The following is a 7,760-nucleotide window of genomic DNA, read 5'->3' as shown; positions in this document are numbered from 1 at the left end:
TGGAAAATGCCTTCCTCTGGGAAGAAGGGGATAGTAAAGGCCTCCCCATGGGGTCCCTGTGAGCAGAGATCATCTGCTGCACACAGTGCTGAGACCAGAGGCAGAGCAGTTGTCATTTACAGCTACGTGAGCAATGGTCCTCAGTTACTGACTGCACCATGGTGTCTGAGCATACTTCCATCAGTTAAGTCAGGATAAAAGACTTTCTAACAACCTCTGTGCCTAAAGCAGACTTTCTGCCACACTGAATAGCTGTTATTAGGTTGGGGTTTTCTGGATTGCAAGGATCAGGTTATAACTTCATCCTCAGCCACATCTCCCCATCCAGAGCCTCTTGAATCTTTGAGACACTTTGCATTTGGACTCTAGCCTGCAGTCAAATAGAGATGGGCAGCTCCCCTGAGATTAATTATAATACTGATCTTTACCTGGTTTCTAGGAAGTAAACAAATGCAACATTCTTCACTAGGCCTCACACAAATTTAAAAATGCACTGGTGTGATATTCCTAAAGTGGAAGGACATTTTTATCCCTTTATTTGATGGAGACATATTTGATGAAGACACACCAGTTGTCAGACCTCTGAACTCCCTTCCTGAATGAGAAGTTCACTGTTGGAAATGCAATCCACAACCTGCAATAATTCAGAATGATTATGCAAATGGAGAAACCATGTGACAATGCCTAATATGCCATCTATAAGCAGGAAGTTAAGAAGAGCTACAAGTTGAGAATTGTATTCCTTTAGTAATACCAGATGGCAGAATTTCTAGCATTTGTGGGGCTGCTCCTTATTTGCATAAATATTGCAACAATCACATTTCCTTGAACATATCTCACCAAATGTATTTATTTGTTTTGGTTCAAGGAGAATACTGCCAACTATTATAACTGTCTTTATTGCAAACACATCAGTTAATGGAAAATTATTCTTACTAATAGTTTTCTTCCTTCTTTTTTTTTTTCCTGTAATTTGTAATTTAAAACTATGCCAAATGTAGATGTACCTTTTTAATCATCTACACTGTGTGTCTTTTCCATAGCCATGAAGTCAGGAAGAACAAGTTCATGCGAATCTCAAGATTTTTTCTTCACTGGGGAATGTGTGCATATGTGCGTGATGTATGCATATATAGGTAATACATGCACGGTTCCACATTAGTTTATTAATGAAGAGTTTTCCTAGTATGGGCCAAAATATTGAAGCAATTTTGCAAGACTTAGAAACCAAAGAACACGCAACCATTCATCTCTCAGAAGTCAGTGTCATTTGTATTTGTTTCATACAGGTCAAACTCCAAAAGGATGAATTTATATTTTTTAAATGGTATATTGTTATTTTTAAAATGCTGCATCTGTTTCAAATTCATGCTTAAAGGACATGAATTGTAGCATGAGTAACAAGTCAAACGCTTGCAAAGGTTATATATGAATAAATGTTGTATTATAAAAATTAACACTGTCTCAAATTTAGCACATTGCTTTAAAAACCACACTTTGATTTATCTCAGCCCTAAGATCTGCCAAGAGACACACTGGACTTAACAATTAATTATGTCTAAATACCAGTGTCTCAGGCTCAAAGCACTTTCAGCCCACCATCACCACCACATGGTCACAGCAGCCCTACCTTCTCTGCCTCTTCTAGGATACTTTGAATAATTTTACTCTCAGGTATTTTGCAGATCAGGATACCGGTGGATTGCAAAACTTCTCTGAGTAGGTGCGTTTAATAAATTTCAATCTATTGTGATGCCTTTTGGAAGATTACCTTGATGGCTACCCACTCTGGTTGCGCACTGGATGAGCATGGCTCCCCATGAGACCAGCCTGATGAGGACAGCCCAGACATGCTGGTGCCTGATGGGAGCGCAGCTGCAGCACCAGCTTCCCCACAGTACTGGCAGAAATGCTCATAGCTTTCTTCACACTACTCCTGACATCAGAAGGAACTGTTTCCTTTAGACCTTAATGAAAAATAGACAGAGATGGCTCAGGGGACAGCCTAGGAGCAGAGCAATAACCTTACCTGAAAAACCTGGGACCGGATTTAATTTCCTACAAAGTCCAAAGAGTTATCTAGTCTCAGGCTAGGCTGAAAGCAATCATGTAAAAAGCCTAAAGTTTTAAGTGTTGATGAATCTCCTATCTTTTTTTTTTTTTTTTTTTTTTTTTTAAAGCACACTATTTCTGACTCAATTTACCTCCCTCAGACACCACTACTTGGAGCAACTAAAATAAAAAGGTCTAATCTCCATGATTAACTGGGTAGAGACAATGTACCAACATATTCTCCTGTCCTTCAGTTTTAGGGAATGCCCAAGCTCTGCATTCAAAGGAAGATGTCATTTTCCACAAACTAAAGCACTGCACCTTCACTGGGGAATTGCACACTTTCTCAGACGTATGGTGTGCATTAACGATGCTGCTTGACCTTTTCAGAAACCACAAAATTGCCACATCACTAAAGAAAGATTCAGGAAGGATACTGTTACTTTGCTACGAGATCACCATCCTCATAACAGCTGGCATCTTTGAGGCTGTAAAAGACACGGGCCGGTAAATTGAGGGCGAGATCCCTGGCAGTCCCCTTGCCTCAGATCAGTTTATTTTCTGGGAAAGGAAGGGGGCAGTGACTTGGGCTGCCCTACCAGCACGCCAGAGGAAGGCATTGCTGTGCATATACACACACCTGGTGACAATTACTGAGCTCATTACAGTTTGCAGTAACCTGCAGTCTCACCTTTGTCTTTCCAGACCTTCCACTGTCATTTTCCAGTCCAAAGATTTTCTGAATTATTCTCTGAATTGTGAGGGCTTTGCAACACCCCACACACACATACACACCTTCCTTCTACCTCCCCATGCAAATAAATATTGTGATATAGATTTAGCAGGAGCAGCTCGTCTATTTGCAAGTTAATGTTTTTCACTCAGAAGACTGAGCTCCTTCACCCCAGAAGCTATGTGTGGCACTGCACAAAACTTTCAGAACCCAAAGTCTAGACATGTTAATACAAAAGCAGAGCTGATGCCTCACACTATCATGCAACATTTTCTTAAACTGGCAAAACCACAGCTCCCATGGGCTCCTGGGAGGCCTTTGCTATGGAAGACCTAAATCCCATTTGCAAGGGCTGAGCTTCTGTTCCAGATTTTGTTGACTTGCCCATTTGTGCCCAAACTGACCCTTCTTCCATAACCAGATTAAGAGGCTCCATACAAAACGCCATCAGACTGCAACACCTACTCCCAGTGGCATGGAAATGATACCATCCCCAAGCTGCCAGGTGCAGTCCCTGAATATTCCCTGAGAGTGTACACAGCTGGTCACATTCCAAACAAACAAAATAAAATAAAATAATAATAAAAAAAACCACACACACACACAAAAAAAACCAAACCAAAACCAAAACCACCAACCCAAAACACAACCCACACCATAACTGACTAAAAGATACATGTGTTTCAAGAATAAAACCAGACCTGTGAACAAGTTTTCTGTGAGGACACATATATCTTTGAAATTAAATTTTAGCACACGGTCATTTCTGAATTATGAACGAAGTTGGAACTGCTTCAAAACCATGAAAAACAGGCAATATTTCAAGAAAATAAATTTTAAGATGGTTTACTGATTATTCCAAACATTTCCCCACAAATTGTAATCTGGCACACAAGTCAATATACTAAATTTCAGGCTGAAGTGAGGACATTTTATTAAATAATTAATAGTCCAATTCTTCCCTGAATTACCACATTTATGCCAAAGTAGCTAAATAGAGTAACACAAGGGAAAAACTTGTACAACACAATCAAAAAACAGTCCAACCCTGATGCAGGACAGTGATTCTGAAACTGAATTCTGAATGGAAATTGGATTCTGAATTTAAAGGTGCCGTCATTCCTCTCTCTCTGCTATATTTTAAAACACAAAAGGACTAACCAGCCTGAGACTTTGTAAAGGCAAAAGCCCCAAATATTTTTACAAAACAGTCTTAATTCTGACTATTTAATTACAACAATCCTGGTTATTTTGCTTGCTGAATTGCTGTGCTTATCATGGAAGTGCTGTAATTTAATGCCTGTTTTCTATTTCACTGTTCTTGTCCATGGGTTTTGCTGGCCAGTTTCTTGGTATAGTTCCATTTCCAGCTAAGTATAAATGATGCCTGTTTGGGAACTTATTGCTAATGTGTTACGGGGAGCTCTTAGATATGGCAACCTTACATTTTGGAGCATTAAATGTTTTCCCTAATGACATTTGAACTATCAGTTCAATTATAACAAAGGGGCTGGATTTGATGAATAAGTGGCATAATCAATAAAATACCTTCCTAGGTTGCAACGGACTTTCTTAGACTTTTTATCTAGCTTAAACTGCAAAAGTTAATTTGAGGATTTTTACAGTATTTTTTCCCATTTACAAACAGGAATGCCGTGGGGTAAAGCAATTACTCTGATTTACTGTTTTCACTTTGATTGAACATAAAGATGTAGCAGGGTCTCAAAAAAGCAGTAACTTAACAAACTGTGCTCCTATCCACAGACAGATAAAGTACCTACTTTGCTATTTCAAAGAGTTTACCTCCAGGCAGCAGCACAGAGCAAACATCAATCAATGACATGTGTCTAAGATGAGATTGATGTTTACTCTCGCAGCTTTTCATCTTACATCCAATAAATTATTTTTCCTTCACCAAAATGCCTGGTTAAATTTCATTTTTCACTTTGCAGTATCAGTTTTAAAACTTTAGCTCCCAGCAGTTTTAAAGCTAGGATTCATTGACGCTTCAGCTTTTACAGCCTGTTTATGATTTGTATTAACCATGAAACACTACCGACCAAACATGAATATGATCAGGAGGAACTGAGATGGGCTGGCCGCTCGTGCGGTGGCAGGTGCAGGCTGGAAGGTGCAAGATTGCTTTAATTATCTGCCTGGAAATTCCGAGTTGGAAACATGGAACTGTATATTCAGGGGTGGATATATTGTGTCCACCAAAAAAATGCATATATACATATCATGTCTGCAAAATCAGCATCTGAGCATTCAAGGCAGGTCTTCTGAGGGCTCACAGTGGGCAACTGGAAGGAACCAAGGACAGACTAATTGTGGGTGCAGTTGTGATCTTACAGGCACTCACACCCGACATGCACAAAGTGCAACTCCTTTGCCTGCAACCTGACTGAATTTTAAATAGGTACCGAAAAAACTGAGAAAACCTAGGGCTGCAATTGGGATTGGGATCTAGGATGTTGAGTCAGAGCAGTAAACAATGCAACAGAGGAACATTAAAAAAAAATCCAGTTTAGTTCAACATCTGCTTGTACAAAAGCACCTCTTCCAGCCCTGCTACAGATGAAACATGCACATTTTCTTTTCTCAGTGAAGTTTTGCCTGATGACAGAAATTGAGACATAATTCTGATTTATTTACTTATTTTTTAGTTTCAGGAAAAATAACTTCATCACACAACAAAAATCTACCAATCATATCTATAGCATACAGAGATATCAAAAAATCACTATTCATTGTTAATGGGTAATCCTATATTCAGTGTCTTACTATTTTCTTTTTGCTATTAAGTGCTGGTACTCTTTTTATAACACTAAAATTGCTAGCAAAAATACTGAAGAGAGGTGAAGATCTAATAAGGACACTGAGCCAAGGTAGACTCAGAACATTACTACTTCTTTTAATTTTGCACTGCTCTAACATTATATTGCTTGAAAGGATATTCACAAGTTAAAAATTCACCACTATTAATAATCCTACACCTAGAATGAGTGTTGCTTTTTGTCCACAATCCAAAATTATATTTAAAACTTACAGAAATTAAACTGAGTTCCTAGCTGCCAAGAAACAGATATTGTAGATGCAATGGAGGAAAGTGTTGTATCCTCATCTGTATTTCCAGGTGGAGAGAAAAAAAATTGTGAAGACTGAAGAGCACAAACCAGACAAAGCACAGTGAAGCCCTTTCATTTGATTTTGTTAATGTTACTTTTATGTTGCAATTCAAAAATACAACAGCTGAGGGGAACAGTAGGGAATCTTTTTTTTTTTTTCTGCCTAACCTAACACTGCTGAATTCCCTGGGCTGCTACATAAGGCTTTACCTAACTTGGCGATGCCTATATCTGATGCAGTTTCTTCTTACATTGCTTCCCTGCCAGAGATGTCAGACACAACGCCCCACTTGTCTGTTTTTCTCCACAATGATTTCTGCTCTCCGCGGCATCCTTATGCATGGGAAACTGTTCCAGTTATCATCTGCCAAGCTGTGTGGTTTTTTTTTTTCCCTTGAAACTTCTTCTTTAGGCTCCCCTTACAGTCATAATTAGTCAAAAATGATAGCTTTTTTTTTTTATTAGCCATCCAGCTCCTCTCTGTAGAGGATGTGCACACACAGGCAAATTATTCATATAGTCTTGGTGTATATCCTGAAGAATTTACAGACTGAATGTTGCAATAAACTGAATTTACTCCTATCCTTGCATGATTTCTAGGGATGTTCTGAACGTTTTAAATGTAATGAAAAAAAAAATCAGGCCTTTTAAAAATCTATTTGACATTTTGCAGAAAGTGTTTAATACTTTATTCAAGATGTTTGTTGAGCTTCTTATTGATATGTTTGCTGAAAACTAGGTTTCAGTCAATAAAGATTTTCAGTACTAGTTTCAGTAGTAAGAAAACTTAAAACAAGTATCCTGAAAATTGTGGAAAATTATGTTTTGCTTCTATGATCTTTTTCTTGAAAAAAGAAGGTCTTTTTCAGAAAAAACCACCTCCTGCTCCCATTTTTCTCTAGCAACTTAAATAGCCTATTCTTTCCATGGGGCTCTGAACAGTGATCCATCTACCCAAAGCTAACTTCAGGGCTGAGAAGTACACCAAGGTATACTTCACATGGAGCACAAATATTGGAAGCTCTGTAACTGGCAGAAAAATGTTATCATGCAATTCACCCTTGTGCAACTTCACTTGAAGTAGCAAAAGCAAAGATTGTAATGAATCATTAAGGCCAGATCTAAGAGCACTTCGCCACTAAAGAGATGAAAGCAGTGTCTATTAGAAAACATTCCTGGCACAGCAGCAAAAGGAGAAAAACTTTAGAGCCTTCCATGGATGACAAAGACATGTAGTTTTAATTTAAGTTTTTAAATTCTTTTGGTGCTGCTAAGAATCCCTATGAAATATGAGTGAAAGAAGCACAGATATTCAGTGCCTAAATGTAAAGGTTGTGAAAACTCTTGCCTATATTTATATTCTGTGCACTTGATTTTAGATCAATATTCAAAATTATCTGGTGTCCAAAGGGTACCAAAATACAGCACTTAAATACAGGACACAGGATTGCAACCTTACCTAGACTGTACTTTCATGGAAAGCCATGTTTTTCATGTATTTCATTATGAATGTGTCAGCTGTTAGTAACCATCAAATCTATGACTCATGAAAATGTCTATACATGTTTTATTAACAAAGCAACATTTCCAATTTACTCTTACTATAATGGATAATGACTGAAGGTTCATCAGGGTTAATCAAGAAAATGATGTAAATTTTATATTGTATTATGTTTCTCTTGGCTTCAAATAGATCTTGGGTGACAATCTTTTTTATGTGTTTAATCATGATTTACAGCATTATGGAAACCACACAACAGCCCCATTGTGGAAAAAAATTACTAACAAGTCAGTGCATAAGTCATCAGATTTTATGTATTCGCAGAAAATCACTCCTTGGGATCTTC

Source organism: Falco biarmicus, chromosome 2 (genome assembly GCF_023638135.1).
Source record: "Falco biarmicus isolate bFalBia1 chromosome 2, bFalBia1.pri, whole genome shotgun sequence".
Classification (NCBI taxonomy): domain Eukaryota; kingdom Metazoa; phylum Chordata; class Aves; order Falconiformes; family Falconidae; genus Falco; species Falco biarmicus.
This window is presented reverse-complemented; position numbering follows the sequence as displayed.